Source organism: Columba livia, chromosome 1, assembly GCF_036013475.1.
Source record: "Columba livia isolate bColLiv1 breed racing homer chromosome 1, bColLiv1.pat.W.v2, whole genome shotgun sequence".
In the NCBI taxonomy this organism is placed as follows: domain Eukaryota; kingdom Metazoa; phylum Chordata; class Aves; order Columbiformes; family Columbidae; genus Columba; species Columba livia.
The window spans coordinates 160,820,699-160,843,948 of NC_088602.1; positions in this window are offsets into that span (position 1 = coordinate 160,820,699).

The following is a 23,250-nucleotide window of genomic DNA, read 5'->3' on the forward strand; positions in this document are numbered from 1 at the left end:
CATATTTTCCTCATAATGATGAGTGGGAAAAAGCAATTTACAGGACTTTAAACAAAAAAAAATAAGCAGAATTGCTCAATTACTGTATCTAAAAACTGAGAGTAAACCAAAATTGCCTAGAATACTGTTTTGCCCCATACAACAGTCAGACCAGTCCCTAGACTCTCACTACATTTGTTGGAGATAGTTTGGCTCCAGGAGAAAGCTGTTCAAAGCAGAAATGTGATTCAGGCAGTCTGTATTACCTTTCCTGACTAGGGAGTCTAGAGAGGCAAGAATGTCATGTCATAGGTGAATTTTGGTAGTGTGATTATGTTTGGTTATCTCCTCTCAGACAACTTAAGACAGAAAAATCCTTTCTTACTCCTGCAGAAGACAACAGGAATTTTTCTGTGCCACCCTTGGGAATAGCAGTGTTTAAAGCAGTAGTTTATCCTGCTCAGTAACCAGGAGGTGAGTGTATTCTACATTGATAAATATATTTTCTATAATTTCTGGAATGAAGTTACATAGTGTGAAGTATGCAGTCAGCTGAGATTTTCAGCCCTTTTCCACCAGAAAGTGTAAAATCTGCTACTTCAGCTGTTTTCCAAAAGACAGACCTCAACATTTTAGCTCTTCTCCGTTTTCACTTTCTTGGCATATTGCAGAAAGAAAAGATAGACTACCCCGAAGTATTCCTTGTCAGTACATGCCCATGCACCCTTTTATTCAAATCAGTGTCCTGGAAAAATGTAAAGAAATGCAATCCGACAAAAGAGCTCATAGTGCACCCTAAGTACTTCCCCTGCTGAACTCTTTGGGTGAGTAATGCTGCGTTATGTTTGAAGGACCCAATAGTTCATGTGTTCTGGACTCTTCATACATTGTTAGTGATTGATGCCAACAATATAAATTGCATACCTCAACTGTCTAAACTAAAATGACAAATTAATGCCTTTATATGCAATACCTTCTGGCTCATTTCTTAGCTTTCACAAATAGCTAGCAATTAAAAAGACTGGGGAAAAGAAATATTAATTTAAAAACACATTAAAATATTTAACAACTTGGAAAACAACTAGTGATTTATGAGTTTTCATTGCCAGTACCATCTATCATTGCCCCTTTAGAAAATTTATATCATCTGCAATTCTGATATTTTTTTTTAATACCAAATTTACATGAGTTACCCTGGGAAACTGGAAAGCTACTCTGCAAAGGCTAATATAAGATACTGAAATTCTTATTCTACCTCAGGCTGACAAAAAAACTGGTTTTAGTCTTTATTAACTTATTCCATCGAAGTTTCAGATATTTTAAAGAATTCTATTGCTTCTGTTCACTGGTTACTGTTATCATTAAGTGGAATACTTAGACATAACTTTACCAGAATGATGTAGCACACTGAAGGACACTTTCAAATGACACTTAGAAGAATACAACAAGGTCAAGTTTAAATTTTAATACAATTTCTGTGTATCTTAAAGTGTAAAAACATATAGACTGAACTTGTATGGAGACTGCTATATTATGTAGTGCTGTTTGTATCACCATACCTCACTAAGTCTTTGTTTGGTAGAATACAAACTTTAAACTTGAGCTGACAAATCTTTTGTGTGGAAAAACTAGACGTTCTATACAATATCCAGTTGCCAAGAAACAGGAGTGAAAATAACATGGAGTTTAGGTGATGACTAATCTCAGAAAGGGTTTTGGTCTCTACAACAAAATTCACAGTATGGCAGAATTCTTCCATGAACCTCCATGAGCCATCCCAGCAGAATGTGGAACATGGTCGTTTATCTGTAAAGAGGGTGGAAGGCATTGACTGACTCAGCTGGGTTGTGGGAAGCATAGAGTATCTAGGTCACTCTCTTCTTCAGTACTCAGTATGAAGTGGTACACTGGAGAAGGGAGGATTTTTGCTTCTCCAGTGCCTGGGAATGTAGGGAAAGAAGTTCCTGTAGTCACTTTTACCTTGCCTCCTAACTGGATACAATATTTTTGTCTGCAAACTAGCTGATATTTTAAAGCATTATAAAGATGGGACACTGAATATCCAGGGCTTATTCAGCATCCCCTGAAGATCCTGGACAAATACACAATTTATTTTCTTTGGATGTTTAGATTTACAAATTTGTCTCAAATTATATAACTTATAAATTTAATTTAATATACGCTTACTTTCTTATATACAGGCTATTAATTTATTTCAAGAATTCAGATAAACAAGACTGGATAATGGTCTCCATAGCGAGGGCCATGTCAATCTTTTTTTTCAAGCTTTGTTTAGTTTTGCTTGTTAGTTACATAAAGGAAAGGAGGAAGAACTTCAAAGCAGAATGATGCAACTATAATAACACATAAAACAATAAAACAAAGCTTTTCAACAGTATTTTCAATAGTATGCAATGGTTACAAAGTGTTCCCTGCTGTGGTATTCACATTCTAAGAAACAAGGTTGTTTGAATAAACCTGAGGGAGAACAATCCAGCTTAGATAACTTCTCAGAGGGGATGTATTCAAGTAGTTCAATGCCATTTTATGCCCTCTTATATCTTATTATTTTACTGTTTGTTTGTTTATTTCTTAATTTGTTTAGAAATTTTATCTGGTTTTACAATTCTCTAAGATAATTATGAGGTGATTTTGAATACAATTTTTCTGGATGTTTAATGCAGTCAGTGATTCTCAAAAAAAAAAAAAAGGATGAAAAGTTACTGAACCTGCATACTACATGAATCAAGATACATATCTGTAGAATAATAAAGAAGTACAATTGTCTTTAATATTGTCATTGATATATATATATGTGTGTAATAATTGCTTACAAATTTGTCTAGCAAATCCTTTAAATGTGAGTCTGTCCTTGTGCACTGTTCTACATAGTTCTGTAGTTTCATGGTTTGTGAGGAAGATTGCGAAAGCTCTAGGATAGAGGTCTAGTAATTCCCTAGGGAATATGATGGAACCTCTAAAAAAAGTACATCTTTGTTTTTACCATACTCCAAGTGAGTGGAGCAAGTGTTGCTGAGAACAGTTTTCAATTACATTTAAATAAAGACCTGAGGGGTAATGTGATTACAGCTGAAGTCACTGAGGCTTGTGTCTTCACAATCAGTTTTTACTAATTTTCAGTCATGAAGAGACATGTGAGCCAGGTCTTTAGCCTCTTTCTGAAACAGTCCCTGCTTTTAAATGTCTCATGGAATAAAGATCTTTCAACTTTGCACCTGGATTTCAATGTAAAACACATAAAGCAATTTCCAAGCTGTAATGCCTACAGAGGTCACCTGGCCCAGACTGCACCATCTCAGCTCTCAGGTTGTTCATGAGATGGCAAATTCTGAATTTCTCCCACAAGGCTTCTCCTTGGGACATATTCCCAACTACTCCTGCTGGTGCTGATTATTTTCTGCCTTTTAATCATTTACATATCTACCATATTTCCTAAGATTCATTTAGTTGAAATGGAGAAATGAGCTTGACATTCAAATGAATCCATCTATATGCTCTCATATGGGGTCTGGTGTCTGTACTGATAAGCAGTTTTTCCTGATCCATGCCAGAGGATAGTTAGCTAGTCCTAAGACTGTTTCCCCCAAGAGCAATTGGGTAAGAACTAATATTTTTATATACTGTGTTGCTGTGTTCACTGGCTGAAAGCAAAGCAAGGGTTCTGCCACTATGCACATTGGAAACTCGGTGGCTAAAGGGCCAAGACAGGTTTTCTTAAAATCGTGCAGGCATATGGCAAAACAGGTATTATTTCAATTTACTTGCTTTCTTTTTTTAGGTAATAAAAGATCACGGCATAGAAAATGGAGCATTTGAAAGGCTATAAGTGGGCTTTCTACTTTTTCACTCATGGATTTGTTTTGAAGGGTTTCTAGTGGTGGCTTTTAAAAGTATTGAAGATGTTACTTGTAGAGAAAGCAAAAAGTTTTCTTTCAGATTCTCCCAGAAGAGATCATCAGTACTTCTACAGGAAATTTATTTTTATATTCTGTAATTTTTTTGAAGACAGAGCTGCAACGACAGATCTCAATCATGGATTCTGAAATACTTTTCTGCCTACTGACTCGTAGGCAGAGACTCGAAAGCTGAAGCAAGCACCACACATTGCTTCCTTTCATACCATGAAACATCCAGTATCTTTTTGGCAGAAGATTCTCTATGGAATTGGATAGATAATTGCCTTTCTACTTCATTTTTTATGAATCAAATAAGAAAACTGATGTAATCTCCCTCACAGAGTCAATATTTCCGTTTATTTAATTTGCTTTTCATTTCTCTTGTTTCTCTTTCTAAGCATACAAGGAGCAGACTGTGCAAACAATGAAGTTAGAACCTTTCTGTTTATTAACAAAAATAATATTTTGGGCATAAATTGGAGGGGAGGCACAACAGCAAATGATTGAGTAGTACGAGAAACACTATTCTCATGAGGTATCTGTGGTCTTGCAGGTAAAATAGTTCAAGGAAAGAGGGACAATACACAGCTTTCTGTTATAGTGGTTATGAACAAGAAATGCCTTCTTCTTGGCTCTCTCTGAATTTTCTGCAACTTGTCAGGAGAGTAAAGAAGGATCTGAAAAAAAATACCCTCAGTTCTTTGTCACTTATTTTGCCTGTTTTCTGTGAAGGAGCCAGCAAAACTGTCTTCCTTAGGACCTTATTTATGCAGACAATGGAGGTTGGCTTTCACCGCAAAAGTTCGGTTGTCTGTGGGGATTTACCCAGTGCTATCTGAGGGTGGGATGCTTGAAATGGCTCTATTTGCTTTCACTGAGGGAGGAGACAAAGCAGAGATTCTGTCCCTGAAGTGTGGTTCAGATACACAAAAGAGATAAAGTTTTAGCAGCTTTTCAATTAGAACTGTCAAAGCTTATCAGTGAAACTGAAGTCTGTTATTTATATATATATACATGTATATATACATGTATATATATATATAAAATATTATCTCTGTCTATCTGAAAATCCTGTTAAACCTCTTATTTATATGGACTCAAAAGTTTGCTGCCTATGGAAGTGAGTAACAGTAATGAACAGACCCAAAACTTGGAAGTGTCCACAGCTGCCATGGACAGAGGGGAATGCTGACTATAAAAAGTATTATGTTGAAGAGAATTCCACTTTATTTTGTGTGTGTGTGTGTGTGTTCTTTTATTTGATGGAATCTTGTGGCATATTCATTACCCTTTTTTATTGTGCAAAAACATGCTAACCAAGTATTAAATTTTATTTTAAAATAATCACATTCTTATATTGAAAATAATGCCACAATTTAGGCTTGTTTACATAATAGCTTGTTTATAACTTTTTAAAATTATGTTTGATAGTGTGCCACATCCAACTGTTTTCAGAAAGTTGCCCTCTTATTTCCCTTCATCCATTTCAGACATTCACATTTCAGTGTAGGTTCCTAAGGAACCACACAGTGACATTAGCAAAAGATGTTTGCTAAGTTAGCATTTATGTTTGAGTCATTTTTTCTATATTTCCTAGAAGTTCCTGTGGTCAACGAATGCTTCTAGACCACTATTTATCAGACCTCCTTTAGGTAACAACGTGGGTTGAATCATACTTTTCAAGAGCCTTTTTTTGTTTTTTAATAGCTGAACTACAGTTACATAAGAAGAATAAATGAGAGGAATCGTTCCCTTTACCACCTGAACCAATATGGTTTGATATTATTCCTTCTTCACTTATAAAGTGTCTGATCATTTTGTCTCCATTTTTTCTCTCTGTTTTACTCTTCTGTGTTAGAACTACTCCTAATTTTAATTAATAAGCAATTTTTAATTTCAGATTTTTTAAATCAAAACAGCCATAGTGAACTGATACTTTCCACTCTCATTATTCTTGTAAGGGATATCTTGTTTCCTAGCAAATTAAAAATCCTCTACCAAATATAATGAGTAATCCAAGTAAGATTTAAGCACACAAGTCACTGTAAGGGACCCCACCTGGGGTACCAGTTCAGTTCTGTGACCCCCCATCATAGAAGGGACATGGACCTGCCAGAGTGAGTCCAGAGAAACGCCACAAAGATGCTGAGAGGACTGGAGCACCTCTCCTATGAAGACAAGCTGAGAGAGTTGGGGTTGTTCAGAGAAGGCTCTAGGGAGGCCTTATAGCAGCCTGTCAGTACCTAAAGAGGACCTACAAGAAAGATGGAGAGGGACTTTTTACAAGTGCCTGTAGCAACAAGACAAGGAGTGATGGCTTTAAACTGAAAGAGGGTAGATTTAGATGAGATATAAGGAAGAAATTCTTTAGTGTAAGAGTGGTGAGGCACTGGAACAGGCTGCCCAGAGAATCTGTGAATGCCCCATCCTTGGAAGTGTTCAAAGCCAGGCTGGACGGGGTTTTGAGAGACCTGGTTTAGTGGAAGATGTCCCTTGCTTATGGCAGGGGGGTTGGAACTAGATGATCCTTAGGGTCCATTCCAACCCAAACAATTCTATGATTCTGTGATTCAGTAAGTACTTTGGAAAGTGTCATGATTTAACCTCAGCTAGCAACTAAGACCCTGACAACCACTCACTCTGTCTCCCCCCAGAACCTCCCCAAGTAGAGGAGAGAACCAAAAGGAAGAAACTTGTGGGTGGAGATAAAAACAGTTGAATAAGACAACAAAATAAAAATGACATGCTAATACTAATATATAAAAAATAAAATAAATGATACTCAATGCAATCCCTCATGAAACTCCAGTCACATTGAACAGCCAGTCTGGTGAGAATAACCTGGTCCTGAACACCTTATCACAGCAAGAAAGCAAAGAGGTGAAAGGCATAAAGGGCCAAAGGCCAACTGCAAAATGGCAGAACCGCAGAAGACTGAACTAACACTGAATTCCCAATGGAATTGAACTCCTGAGCAGAACTAACTGAACTTACAAACCAGAAAACCTGAACTCACAGCTGGAAAAGCTATCCCCAGTTTTGTATTGAGCATGACACTAACAGTAAGGAATATTTCATTAATCAGCCTGGATGTCAATGTGGCCCCTTCTTACCAATTTGCACCTGTGATCGAACAGTTGAAAAAGTCCTTGGTTTCCCTGACAACAGCAAAATATCTCGGAGTTCTTACCCTCTCTTCACACCAACTCAAAACCACAACTAACTACTGAAAGGAAAGCATTAACTCTATACCAGGGAAGAAGCAGCATTATTTCGCTATTCTCATATTAAATCCAAACAGAAGACCATGCCAGCTAAGAAGGAGAGAAGATTTTAACTTCATGAGACAATGAACTCGATTTCAGGTAAACTGGAACAGGAAGTTATTAGCATAGAATGTGGCCTATGTTTACTGTTTGGGCATAGTTTGGGACTTAAATGAAAATACTGCTAGATGCAAAGTGTCAGTAAAGCATTTAACTGTATGTTCACTTTAAAAGATATTTAAATACAACTGCTTATTTTGATCTTCTTTGTCTTTGCAAAAATAACCAGATATGACCTGAGAAACACAACAAGAAAAAATGTTATGAAATATACTAACCTTCCTAGATTTAGGAAAACTACATCCTAGTTTTAGGTGGAAGTACTTTTCAATATCGTACATTTCATACCTCAATAGATTTGAAAATTTTATTTTTAAAAAATCTGTATTTGAAAAAAAAAAAGTGAGATAGGTTTTCATCTGTTCAAAAAATTATCTAACTTGGAAGGAATAATTGTTTGTTTGTTTGTGTGTGTATGTGATAATTGTTTATAATGAAATTGCCAAATAAGAATATACACCTCACCAAAACTGCCTAAAAGTTAATACCCCTACTCTCCTTGCATGGAAAATTAGTGCAAATATACCTATTATAAAATGAGTCATAACAGAATCCCTTGGAGGTCATAGCTATTTTTACAGTCTTGGACCTCATTATTATGTGCATTAAAACAATTTTTCATCACTTTAATTCTATGAATGAATACATACAGTCACCTTATTGCTTGTGTATGTATCAAAACTGATAGGTGGGGCACAAAGAAGTACAACCCTTTACTGAAAGATATTTTAATCAGATGAAAACAGAAATTAAAGGTTTTTTTCATTTTACTTATAGAAAAGAGATCTCTGTGTTTTTGTTGTGAGGTAGTTTTCATATTAATAGGATCTTCCCATTATTTTATGTGTAAGATGGAAGAGAAGACAAGTTATTTTGAAAAATAAAACTAGAATATATGCCAAGATATTTTTCAAAGTAGTTGAGTTTTATTATTGTGCATTGAGGACTGAATTATAACTTGAGAGTCTCTGAATTTTATAGCTTTGTAGAAATAAAAAGAATTCTTTTTTAAAAAAATGAAGTACCACAAGCTATTGTTTTGAGGATTCCTAAGTCATTATGTAACTTAAAGTCACATTTACAATAGTCTACACAAGATCTTTTTTTTTTATTACTTTTCTATGAAGACTTACTACCACATTAATTCTTTCTTGAAAAGCATGGAGAGATCAGTTTTCTGTGTGTTTGCAATCTGCAGGTTGTGGGGATAGGCGAAGTGTCAATTAGCCATGTTTTACTATACAGCTATAAATCAGTGCTGGAAGAAGTAGGAAGGCAAGGACATCAACCCAATTTGCAAAAGACAGTAACAATGCAGCTATGCCAAATGAATTAAGTTTAGGGTCAGGAATCATGGAGCAAAATAATGCAAACCAAGCTACTAGACCATTCTGCTTCATTTAGTTTGTGATGATAATGAGGTATCACTGAATGCTAAATAGATTATTCATGGAAATTTGGGCTTGGAAGGAAAGCTCTCATTCTTTTTATAGCAATGATAGAGACACCCAACAATTTCATGACCCAAGTGTTTTCACATTAGACATTCAGTAGCCTCTCAATCTCAAATTAAAGGTAAAAAAAAGTTCTTTCTTAAAATTCTGTGTCACAATTAATTTTTTCCCAGTACAATCACTGCTCATTGCAGAAAATAATTTTCCTGCACTCATTCTTACCCTTCTGTAGCTATTTCCTGAGTCTTAAGAAATCTGTTTTAAATTTAGCCTCATGAAGAATCATTTCAGTGCAATCACTGGATGTTGTTGAATATAATTTTCCTGCAGTCAGTCTAATTGTGATCCTTCGTAGCTATTTCTCAGTCCTTTCCAATAAATCCAGGCCTCTACTTTTTGTTCCAGTACTAGTCATCCAATAAATATTAGAAACCTGTCAATCTCAGTAAATTTGCATCGGGAAATGCTTATAGTGCAGGGAAATACATTTCCGAGATACACATTTTACATAGATTTTAAAAGCTAAGTACTATTGCAAGTGTCATGAAAAACGAAGCAATTGTTACTATATTTTGCGCTTTGTGCTGAGGTCTTTGTCTTCCTTCTCACTCCTACACCGATCTATAGTTATACAGTAAAACAGTGCTAATGAGGACTTATACACTGCAGATTGCAAACACACAGAAATGATCTCTTCATGCTTTTCAGCAAAGATTTAGAAATGCATAAAATTTGGCAATTTTGTGCAGGTAAAAAGATACTAAAATTATTGATATACAAATTTTATTCATGAGGGATTTATTGTTTCATAAGAGAAAGTTATTCTTACATTTTTATTTCCCTACACAAATAGACATTGTCCTAGGTGTTTCATGCTACAAACAGAGATGGTAGTCATGCACACGGTTAAAATTAGATGTAATTTCTAACATCGTGTATGGCTTCAAGTCTCACAGTGTCTACAGTCATCGTATCTAACAACTATAATGGTCATTAACATATCATCAAAGTAAAAACTTTAAGCACCTAAAAAAAGTCCCATAAAACTTATCAAATCAAGATCAATAACTATAAATAAAAATTTTGAACTAAGGTTACTGGAAATGCTTTTTCATTTTATAGTAGCTGGTTATGGGATAAAATACAAGAAATAATCATGCACCTGAGGATGAAACCCAGGATTCGTTCATTCTAAGGAACGGCTAAATCAGGGAATCACAAAATTGCAGTTTCTCTTGAATTATGAGATTTTTCTTTATTTTGTTTCCCAGAGGCCCAGTATCAGTGCTGTGAGCATTTTCCAATATAGCCAGGCTTAGTCTCCATCAGGGCATTCTCCAGAAACGTGAACAAAGCCATTTAAAACAAAAAATATGAAATATAAGGGGTATGTTAAATGGGCCGTGGGAACATAGGTCAAATGAGGAGGAGAAAAACAGATATTGAATAGCTACTGATTTAGCAAATGATGCAAGCAGCCATCCAAGACAAAATGTACACAGTAAAGACTGAATCATAGCATGTGTGTGCTAAAGAAGAGTCAGTTAATGGTAGAAATTAATAGCTTAGCATTTTTCTAGTTTTTGCATGCTTACCTTTTCCTTCTGAACATCCTTTTAAAGTAGGGTACTCTATGTAATATTTCTGTGGGGAAAAAAAATGCATAAAAATGGATGTATGACACTCCCTCCTAAAAGACATCCCTTGACTGGGAAATTTTGACCTCCCCTAGTGTGTATATTTAAACTATTCCTATTGTTTCCTGGTGCCAGTCTGTCAGCCATTCACGTCGGCTGCTGCAGGTTGGTGGCCGAGGGCAGGTGACTGGGGTGGGCACTGGGATGGACATGGGCACCTGCTGCCATTATAGCCGTCCTGTTCCCTGTGAGGATTTGGTGTGGGACTTGGGGACACTATCCGCTTGAAGGGCAACCAGATGTTGGAGGGACACCTCATCCCACCCCAGCCATTGACTGCAGTGGTGTGGCCATGGTACTGCAGTGTTTTAGCTTCCCCTCTACCCTGCTGCACATTTCCCACTTCCCCCGACTGCGCTAAGTGACCCGAATTGGAGCTCAGGCACCCTAATACTCCTGCCAGTACCTACACACCAGAGGCCTAAATTTAGGACAGACTGAATTTCACCCCACTTGCCAGCTGCTACAGATGTTTTTCAGAGGCTCAGGTTAAGCACAGCTCCCCAAAAAATTATTTCTCTTGGAGCAAATGGGGACCAAATTGTTTTCTTTTGTTTTGCAGTTGCTGTTTTGTGCTGTGGCTTGTCCTTAATCCTCTGTGACATGTGGCCCAATTTATTCACTGCTAACAAAAGGAATACATGGCTGCAAATATAACTATGATATCTGAATGTCCAGACAGAAGGTTTAAACACACAAAATGTCCCTCCTTTCACTGTTGCTCCTTGCTCCTCTGCAGTGTTTAATTTCTACTTTTTCGCTTATTGAGAAACACAGTTATGAAAGTCTTCTCTCTTTAGTGCCGTCCTCCCAGAGCATGAATTGATGGGTGCATTGTCAACGCTTATGCATACGCATGTGTGCACACACACACATTTTTACTCTATTCATTATTAAGTGGCTGGAGATTAAAGGATGGGAGGTCTGTGACTGGTATTCCCATAACTATTATACAGATCAGCTGAAATATATTCTTTCTATGCATTGTGGTTAAGATAAAACTCTGATAAAATTGATACAACATTCCTCTAAAACTGCTTGTTACCATGCATCCTCAGGAATTATTACTATCGTTGCTTACTTTTAAGGATCTGAACATAAATATTCATCAAAATCAAATAAAATATGGGTTTTTTAGATTATGTGGTTTTTAGCAATGAAGGCACTGGGAGTTGTTAGTTTTGACATGTTTACTTTACTCTGAGGCTAAATGTAAAATATAACACATTTACCTATTTTACATGCAAGCATTTATTTTGTAATCTTGAGAGAATGGGTTACAATTGTAAAACATAAGTCAACACAGGAATATGAATTAAATTATTCTTATATTAGAATCCATAGTAGCAAAGCCAACAAAATATAGTGCTTTTTTGTAGGGTTTTGGTCAACAATGCTGAGGAAGGCAGCACAATAAAATTTGTTGTTGTAATCATTACAGGAGCCAAGTTGCAATGTAGCATCACTAGTGGTCCCAGCTTGGGATTTGTAATTCCCTCTGCACCATGTTAGCTACATTAAATCACACATTGGCAATGGCATGTGGGTCTTTGTGTTTCTGTTACAGCAATGCTTATGAGTCTTTGGCCAGGATAAGAAAGACTAGTTACCCTTGGGGACTGTTTAGATAGAAAAAGAAATAATAATTCTTGCTCCAGAAATCTTCCAATCTTCTCTTGCAGTTCAGGAGGGAGTTAATGTATGCAACTGCCATTACGGCAAGTATTAGCCATCTGAAATAAGGCACTAGAAAGGATAATTAGTCCTAATGGAATTAAACACTAAAGCAGTGAAAGGAAATGAGAACCATGCAGGACTGCAGGTTTCTTTAAGACAAAGAGGTATTTATAAACATTATCAGAAAGGTAGGTTGGAGTCGTCCCTTGGGGTCCTGACAGTGGCTGCTCTGAGTGACTTGGATGTTTCTGAAAAGCATTAAATTTGCTTTGTTTTTAAATATGTAACCTTAAAATTGAAAAAATAGCTGTTTATTCTGTCCTATACTACATAATGCTTCTTTATTTTAGATCACTGCAACCATTTAAATCCTAACTGTTCAAATAACTGCAGGTTTTTCTCAAACTGTTTGTCTTCCCATATTCTGATTCACGACCATTATGCTGACTTGCAGTGAGCCTTTCATGGAGTCTGACAGCAGGAATGCAGCAACCTGCATTTTTACCCTGGAGAAGGTTTGCCTCTTGCATGTCAGAAAAAGCACTAGGATATTCAAAAATCCTCCTTTTAAAACTTGGTCTCTTATCAAGGAGGCAGTGACCAACACAGAATGAAGACACTACGCATACTCATTAATTTATTCTGCATGTCCAGGTAAAGGGTCACTGACTTATTCTTTCTGTTCTTAGGGTGTTTTAGTAGCGATAAGGTTGGCCAATATATAACAACTTGAGTAAGAGCTGAGAAGAATTTAAATGTTTAAATAAAGAATGATCAAATCAGTATTTAGAAAGATAAAATGAAATCAGCAATGATATTCTATAGCACAGGTCAGAAACCTTTTGGATGGGCAATCAATTTACCTGTTAATTTCTGAAATAAACTTAGAAATTAACCATCTTTTTTTTAATGAGACTTGCTTTAATACCTAGGATTTCCCCCCTTGGCTTCACTGCTTGGCTACACAAGTCCTTGTACCAGCACAAAGAAAGCAAAAGCACAGTGGCAGAAACACACTGCTAGGAGGGCAGAAATGCTTCTTGGAAATTAATGTTGCCTCCAGCGTAGGTCGAAATACAGCTCGTAGGAAATCTGTGCCCGTTGGCTATTTGCTGAAACGCTGGGGAGGGTCCAGGGACCACCAAGGACAGTGGCATCCTCTGGACATGTATCTGGGTGACAAGAACCAGTGTCGGTCCTGCCACGCGCCTCACTGCACCTGCTGGCACCTTGCATGTCACCAGCTTAAACTTCTGCTTAAGAAGTTATTCCCCAAAAACCTTTCGTGTAAATATACTATAAAACTGCTAGGTCTAGGTGTTGGTTTTGCAGATTAGTTTCATTAGGGGTTGGGGGTTGGATTTTTTGCTTTATTTTTACAAACTGTTTCTGTTCTTAAGAAGCATTACCTTTGCATTTTATAACAGGTGTTGAACAAGATCTTGTCTGGAAAACATATATGGACAAGGGTTTAAAAAATGTAAAACTACATTACTGAAAACAGAGTTGTTTAAAAGATTTACAAAGCCTATTATCTATAGTATTCTACTGCTTTTTCAGACCTTGGATAGCTTTGACGACAATTGAATTTAAATTGTTCCACTGCCATGGGGAGGCAAGAATTGCTAGCTGATCTCTGTAAAGACCACACTTCAGGAAGGAGCAAAAATATTTTGGAGTGATAAAGAAAGCATATTCTTCTTCAGGGGCACATATCTACTGTTACGATTACTTTAAGCAAGAAATATTCTCAATGGTATGGAAGCTGACTACCAATATTTCAAACTAGAATTTGTTTTTGAAATGTGATTGATATTTTAAGCCAATGGTACCTCAGCTTTTAAAATGATGCTACATTCCTTTCTTAATTAAGGAGGTTTACTGAGGCTGGCAAGAGAAACAGAGCTAACATTCAGGCCAGCACTTCATGATTAATGGTGCTTACATTACTTGTTGAAGTTTTGTAATATACTTGATACAGTAATCATATAGGTAGTTGGAACATTATAAATTATGTGTTCAGTAATTTATGGAACAACATAAGTAGGAATTGTGTTTGTGAATATTTTAGAAATCTTCATGGAATAGAAATTGTTTTCCTATTGTGTAGCCGTACTGCAAGAATATGAAATGTATTTTGCAGTACTACATCACATGCAATTCTAGTATACAGTATTTAATAACTTAAAAAAAAAATAAAATTTGCTAAAATTGATATGTAGAGAAAAAGCTGCACCCTGCCGGCAGTGGCTGTTGGGAGAGAATGGGATTCAGATCTCATTGTCAAGCAGTGCTGCAGCCTGTGAGCATGCGTTCTTGCCCCCATTTGGTTTTGATTAAGATTTTTTTTCCTTATAATCAGACCATCAAAATAACTTAATGAATTGATGTTTTTTATTGTTTCAGAAGAGTCTCAGATAGCTATGCTCAATAGCACTCGCTACAGAGCTAAAAATAGGTAAAGCTAAGACTAATGTCAGCTTCAGCTCTGTATTTCCTTTGAATTTATCTGCACCGTCCTCTCAAATAGTAATGCAAATAAAAACAATTAATGCATGAAAGAGACTCAGGCTGCTGAATTCAGATTTTATCTCATTCATCATTTTTTGGAGGTCCTGGTAATGGGAAAGTCATAGTGAGTTACTTATTTTAGTTGTTTTGCTAATCAATCTTTAGAAAAAAAAGACTTAAATTAGAAAGAATGACGGCTGTGCCTATGCTTTTGAGAAGACACACAGAGAGAGATTATCTCCTGGAGAGAGGTGTTTTAAAGGAAAGAGGATCCCAAAGGAGATGCATGATCTATTGACTCATTAAAGACAGCGAGGAAAAAGAACAAAAACAAAAAAACAAACACCTTTCTTATGGTAACAGGCTTCCCAGGTGATACTGGACTCATAGTTATGCTAGAAGTAGTTATGTCATAGAGTACAAACTTTTCCTTGAAGTAACCCTACATGCAGTGTACCAGACAGGTTGTTAAGATAGGGTATGTCAGAGTGCTATTGCAAATACCTCTTGCATTGCTATTAAACACAGAGTTTTATCATGTTTCTGCACTAAGTATATTACTGACGCAAAAGGGTAAAAAGGCTGAATTCTTTCTGTGCTCCATTCTAGGCATCCCTGGCATCTTCATTTACTTTTAATACACTAAAAAAATTCATTATAACGCTATTAATCGAATGCTGTCCCTGGCTGGTTTTACCCTCCAAACGGGGTGCCTCACTGACAGCTCCATGTAAAGAAACTCTTTGCAGCCTTGAGATTTTGTGGCCTTGGTTTTGACCGTTTTTATGGCCATTTTCTGCCCCACCAAAGATGCAATCTCTAATGTCAGCATAGTCTCTAACTCACACCCCCATCTCTGTCCCTGCTTTCATACTCCCCACCACTGTCACAGAAGTCGGTGGTACTTACATCATACTAATCCATCCCTTCCCTGCACCTCCAGGAAACAATGATGAAACCTTCTGATACTCATAAATTCTGCTTGTGAAAGTGATGTAGCTTGCCCCAAACTGGAACTGCAAAGGGGCGATATAACATAAATTTGCTGTATACTTTTAAGATACAATGTGTATGTCTTGAGTCCTTGGTTTTAGCTCTCATCTCTAAGACAAATTCCATCTTTTCTGCATTGCTCACTCAGCTTTTCTTCAGTTCAGTGATTTGCACATTGGTTCACATGAAGAAATGAACATTTTTACTGCTTGGTTTGAATTTAACCAATGAACTGAGCAGTGAAGAGAAATTGCCTATATACTCTCTGAAAACCAATATGCATATGCAGTAGACAACTGCACGTCCAAACTAGATCTCTACTTACATGGTCTTTTTAAACCAAAACTGATATAAAATTGTTAATTAATATTTTAGATTACAGTTAAGTGATCCATCAGTTATATTTATTATTTGCATCACTTTTAAGTACCTGGGTGCTATTCTATACCAGTCTGTACGAATAAATAGCATTTATTTCCCAGAGAAAAATGCATATTATATTTTAAAAAGGTGGTCTCTTTTAATGTAAATTACAGTTATAAATACAATTATAAACAAATTCCCTCTACATTGCATCCTGAAATTTAATATTTAGGATAAACTTGTTTTAAGCATGAGGATTAAAAAAAAACACAAAACAAACCAACTCACACACACACCATAACTTTCCTAAAACTCTATAGTTTTTACTATCAGTAATTCTTTTAATAAAGATTTTACAAACCTCATTTCCTTACATCCATCAATATAATGGATCCCACACACTATAAAGGAGAAAGGGAGTGCAAAACCAACAAACCATAATGAAAATAAACCACAGAGACCTAGACTTCAAACGTAAGAATATGAATTATCATTTTATTTTGCCATGGCACTCAAACTTATTACAATCACTGTTCTTAAATGCAACAATAAATATATTAATGAGAGCAAGATGATATTAAATAGACTCTTTGCATACTTTGTTGGCAACAAATTCCAAGCTAGATGTCAAGTGAATGTTTATTTGAAATAAAAACATCTTATGTATCAACTAAAAACGTAAAAGCACAGCTTAAATGCTGAAAGTTGCAATATTTATGTAAAAGCCAACTTTAAAAGCAAAATATTTTAGTAACTTTGAAAGCAGTACTTGTCTATGAACTTGGCTATAACATTTATCACAAATTTCTTTCCTGGTTATTTGAACATATTGTTTATTTTCTTTTGATAACTATTAAATTAAATTTTCAGATTATTTTATCTGATGCCTGGGGTTTATAGTATTGTTTCTTCCAACAATCTGAACTGATTCAGCATAGCGTTATGGTGTGTCTTGCATTGTAGAAAGATTCTTGAAATAATTTGAAAAGGTTTTTAAAATATTTATCATGTGGACACAATTATTTTCAAGCTTTTTATATATTCATGTCCTTGTTTGAGCTTTCAGCAATCTCCATAATACTGCATCTGCCACATGTGTTGAGAAGAAAATACTCAGGCTTGAAACTGCCTGCGTATCTAAGAGGACTAAGTAATTATAAAGCATCACAATATACCTGTTACACTATAAAAGAGAAGAAAATGCTGTTTATGAGATAGCACTACTTACATGGTCTTTTTAAACCAAAACTGATATAAAACTGTTAATTAATATTTTAGATTATAGTTAAGTGATCCATCAGTTATATTTATTATTTGCATCACTTTTGATGCACTTAGCCACTTTTGGAAATTACAACATTCTGTTATACACCAGGAGGTGTTTCAGAAGAAGTAACACTTCTAAAATAATTTTGTGTATTTTTTATTAATCAGTATAAACAATAAGAAAACGTCTAATATTAGTGTTGCTCAAATATTAATAGCAAGTCATAAGTATGGAATCAAATTCCTATAGAAAAAAAACAAAAAAACAAAAAAGCACATTTTGCACATGTAAGGTCAATTTAAGGCCTTTCTTTCACCAGAAACTCTAAGCTTCCCCAATAGGATGAGAAATTTCCCAGCCTGTTTTTCTATTGTCAGATAAAGTGGATACCCAAGACTGCTCTATGTGTGAGATATTTCAGCCATGTTGTGGCTAAAGGGAGTTCTGCCATTGATTTTTCACTAAAACCTAAAATGCTACTGCTTCTGAAGTCTGTCATATTATATGGGTTAATGTAGCACAAGGAGTTGACAATGATTGTTGCCAGTTTCAGCATCAAAGATACTCAAGATTTACAGGGTGGCATCCAGACCACTGATTGCAAGGATGTTACTATTTCCTACCAAATATTTATTCTTGAAAAGTCATTTTTCTGCATATCAGAAGATTAATAATTAGAAGTGGTAAGCGGAAAACTAATTTCACTGTTCAGAAGAAAGTAAAATTACAGAAAGGGAAGATTAAAAAATCATCTACCTTGCCATTAGAGCGGGGAATGCATTCAAATAGTTTCAACATTGATTTAGTCTATGCTTTGGGGAAAGAACACTTTAAAAAACTGCAAACTCTTGTTAGACTTTGCCATCATTAAGAAGGCAATAGGCTTAGCAAAAATTCAAAAATGATGAAGCAAAACAAAATAATGAAACAAAAAATAATGAAAATATTGATTGCTTTTTGTGTTTGAAAGTTATCAGTAGGAGCAGAGGGATGCTTGATAATCAACCTGCCAGTTACCCACTGCTCAACTACAGCCAGCCGGTGGGCAGTGTCATTTCCCACCCATGACTAGACAATGCCACTCTGGTTCCATCCTGGAGTCCTCAGTGAAAGAAAGCAGAGGAAAAACTATTAAACACACTAAACACAAGGTTTAACAAGGACTAATCTAATTTGCCGTAGGAAATTCAAACTCTCCATTGTTTTCTGTCTTCCATTAAGCTTTATTGATCTTTTGACTATCCTAATCCATATGGAAAAAAAACCCAAACACCACACCTGCATCTAGCAGTCAGAAATACTGAAATATGATCTAGAAAATAAAGGAGAAATAGAGGGGTTAACTCTCTTTTCCCTTGATTAATCTGCATTAAACTTTTCAATAATAAGATATTAACAATGTTTGTTATTAACATTGGTGCAAACAGCTTATAAGATATTGCCTATTATTTCTATTTTCTATGCAGAATATATATTCTCAATAGCAAAAGGGATTAAAAACTACAAATAATCTTTTCAGCAGCATCTCCATGTTCCTTTTCCTTCCAACATTATAGTTGAGATTAGTATAAAATATTTAGTGAAAATAAATTAGGGAGAATCAGATTAGAGAAACTTAGCATTTTCAGTAAGGGTATTTTAATGGGAAATTTCTAGTGAAATTTTGCTATGGGGACAATGCGATACAATGGTTACTTCCCTCAAAGGCTCTTGAAACCTATAGTTTCCATATTTCACAGCATCAGAAATGTAAGTGTTTTTCTAGACTTTTTTCATAATTAATCTTTTTATGGAACAGCAAGTCAGCAAGTCACCATTATATTTAACTATTTCTAGCTTGAAACACTTCACTCCTAAGTGTTGAATCAAACTGAAATCTACCTTAATTCTGGTATTCAAGCTCCTCCTTTCTGAGGGGCTGCCATACTGAGGCTGCACAGCAGGACTGCTCTAGCAAACCACGGTGATCTGCAGAATACAGAATATGACAAAATCTGGGCAGAGAAGCCCATTCCTTAAAAAGAAGCACAGAAACTAGGACTTCCAAGTGTGGCATTGGTAGCACGTGCAAACATTACTGTCTATCCAATTAAATATAAGTGAATATATATCAATACATCTTTCATTCTCTCGGCAGAGTAGAGTGAAAATATACAAAATGTCTCTCCAAAATAAAAAGATGTGAGATGTAAGACAGTAGCAAGAAGAAAAACATTTTGGTCAAGAGACAAAATAAATTGCAATGGATGTTAGATATTATTCCAGAATCACAATAAATTGGAGATTAGGATTCTGTTTTTCCTCTCATATTTTTATTTTCTCACATTTCATATCATTATGCTTCACAAAAGTGACCTCTGCTTAGCTCTAGAAAAGCTGTTACATATCATTAAAGGTTTGGTATGGCCTTTGGCACAGGCCCGAGCAAAATGTGGTATGAAAGCTCTACCACCTTAGAAGTAGTTTCACACTCGTAAAATTCAATTCCACCTTGCTTCCTTATCATGTCAGGCACGTGACTTTTACCATCATTAATTATGATGCATTCCTCAGGTCATCTCTGCCATCCAGCACTCTGGGGACACAGAAGGTTGACACTATCCATTCCTCACTCTCCCTTTCCTACACATTTTGCTTAAAAATGAGCAGTTACGCAGCACACACCTACCATGGCAGAGTGAGATATTTACAGAGAGCCATATGAGATGTCTCACTTTTCTTTTTCTGCTTGTGTAGGCTTATCGTATGAACTACAATCTGGTCCCAAAGATTCTGGAATAATTTTGAAGTCCCATGTAATATTCTTCACTCTCAACCCTTCTAAAACAGGCCCTGAAACTCTTGGGGGATTTGCACGGTGGTCAGATGGGCTCTATCTAGAATGTGTGATTTCAACATAATGAATATTCACGTCTGGGCTTCCTTGCATTTTAGTGAAACAACAGGGAATTAAACTGGCAAGGTTTCTAGTTTCTGATGTGCCCAGTGGCATATTTGTCTGTATAGTGGCAGTACCAATTTAAAAAAGAAAAAAAAAAAAGGCATAAGGCTTATGTTTTGGTCACTTGCAATTAAGCGACCCCCTGGATTTGCTGAATGGTTGCCTTACCATGCCCAAGGAGCTAGCATTTCATGACTGTTTTAAAGCCTGATGCAGTTATTTCAGGGTCGTGGATTAAAACTTATCAAAGTCATTTCTGAAAGGAAAAAAAAAGCAGCAGCATTTTCAAGGTTGGAACATATTTTGAACCTGTCAACTTCAACAGTCTATGGTTAAAACATAGTGCAACAGGAGAAAATGAATTTCCAGCCCTTAGAATGATGCTTGAGACACAGAGCAGAAACAAACAAGCCTGCATAGAGGCTGATAAGCTTCCTAAATCCTGCAGGGTTTCTTGTACATCACTGTCTTTTTAAAAGGTTCATTTAAGCAAGTAATTTAGGGTTGTGAGCTTTTTTTTTTCTCTCTAGATATGTGGTCTGATGAGTTTAAACAGCAGCACAGTGCTTCATGTCTTAAGCCACACCAGCTTAATCCCCTCAATTCATAAATATACACAATTCATCCAACATTGTCTGTGTTTTTTAAATATTCAGAAACAGTGGCAGGAATGCTGTCCTTGTCAGCCTCTCTTCATCTTCTCATTGACCCTTGTACTAGTTTTGTCTTTCTCCTGACTGTTAAGTCATTGAGGTTAGGAAAGATTTTCTTTGTTAATTTCTTCTGTATAGTACTTAGTACACAAGGGTTTTGTCGCTAAATCTGTAATTGCCTCTGTGTAAGACTGTACTGGCACAGTCCTTGCTAAGGGTCATACAACACTGATGGCAGTATCACAAGGCAGGCTGGGGGCTAAACATGCTGCCTGTCCATGTGGCCCTTGGGACTAAATGCAGACCACTCTAACTAACATTTTGGGAAGGGAACACTGGGTACAGATAGTGCCTACAGTGTCCTCTGAGGCGTATTTATCTGTTGCATGACCATACCTGGACTTCGTGCAGCCTCTGGCTACCAGATCTGTCTTGTCACTGATGTCAGGCAGATGGGAGACATTGGAGTTTTCCCTGCAGGACCCCAGTGGCCTGAGGACATCTGCAGGAAGAGCAACCAACATCTAAGTGACATGAATGTAGACTGAAATCTGGAGGTTCTTAACTGTGGAGATGCCTGAGTTTTGCTCTCAGTAGTTTCCAAGAATAGTTGCTCCTAAGGGTGCATTGTCATGTACAGTGTCAACATTGCTATTGGTCACAAATCAGATTTTCTCTTGGACGCTGGACAATCATGACTGCCTGGGCCATTTCAAAAGAAGCTGTGGAATTGGTTCAAACCTGCACTGGTACATTCCCACAGGAGTGGCTGATGACACTTACCAGCAAGGAAAGAAGTGAATGAGGTTGGGGGAATGCAGCCAGTGTCAGGTGTCTAGGGCACAGAGAAATATTTTTATAATTACATTATGTACATTGAGATAGAAAGGCAGAGTCCTCATGGACTTTAAGCATGGGTGCTTCCTACTTCTCTGTACTTACGCTGCTGAAGTGGCCTCCTCCTGACACCTTGATCCCCACAGCCTTCCTTTCTGAACACCTTGCTATGTAGTCAGAAGAGTTGTCAGAGATTTTGGCCATATTGTAGATTTGGATGGCATCACATGGCACAGAAGTTCTGCATGTAACCATCCAGTATCCCTAGAAAAGGTTCCCTCTTTAATCATTTCAAAAGGTGGATGTGTGTCAGACAAGGCTATTTGTGCATTTCCTTACAAGGTTCTGCAAAGCGGGGCAGCATTAAGTTTATATGCAGAAAGAGGCCATGGAGTGAGCACTACTGGCCAGGGCTCTGTACAATTAAAATCCAAACCTCTGGCAAAATTACTTGTACAGGCTCAAGAGGTGCAAATATTTTCCATTCCAGCTGGCAAAACTATCAAGCCATGACAACGAGTGTGAAATCTTCGAAACAGTCACCCTGAAAAGTCATTGCCTAATGCCATGTTCTCCTTTGATGCAGCAAAAATGCATCCTTTTGATCCACTGTGTAAACATCATCATTGTAGACTGTTTATTTTGAGTAGTTTATTCTTTGTCAAAAAGACATTTCAGAGGATGCTTGTGATCCTTCAGATGATGTTAAAACTCTAAGCAGGTCTAGGTTGCCAAAATCATATTACATTTTTGTGCCTACATCAGAAAAGTCCCCAAAGGCTATGACCAGTTCAGCCCAGCACATCGTACTACGTTTTTTAATGTAGGTTTGTGCTGGGACAAGAAGTGGGAGAGAATAGCAGTCCTAGGGATTACCTGAGCCACATGGGCTGTTGTCTTTTGCTTTCACCTGCGTGCACCTGGGACTGTAGCCCTATAATATGCTGCTTCCCATCACTGCTTGAGTAGCCCATAGAAGAGGATACATATCACCTTGATTAATTAAATTTACAAAGATCCACAAGAATTACAGAAACAGAGTCCCTAAACTCAGGAAAATTATTGTCAATTTTTGAGTGCAAAGTATTTTGCCTTTGGATAAAGGGTAAACAGCCACGCATAAGCGTGACACCTGCAACAAGTTTCTGATGCTGTCAGTCACAAGATGCTACCGACTTGAAAAAAGCAAGCTGGCAGCAAAAGACAGGAGGCATATGGAGCTTAGCCTCTCTGTGTCGTGCATAAATCACGGGGATTAGTGAAAGAGAACTAGTCCTTCTTCCTAAAATCATTGGTGTATCTATATATAGTGAAACATGTGACTATGTACTACTATTCTGTCTTTCAAATGGGAATGTTAAGATTCAGGTAAACAATATTGATATGTATGAAGACAATAGCTGTATGTTATATTTTATACATAAAGTTTCTATTACAGTTTTGTAAGAATCCTGATCTTTTACAATACTGTCTTTTTTCCCTGTAGAAGATGAGCCCTTGCAAGTCAAGTGGCATTAGTTGCAGGGACAGGTAGCTTGTTTCAATTCAGATTTTCTATGAGAAGAACAAACTGTC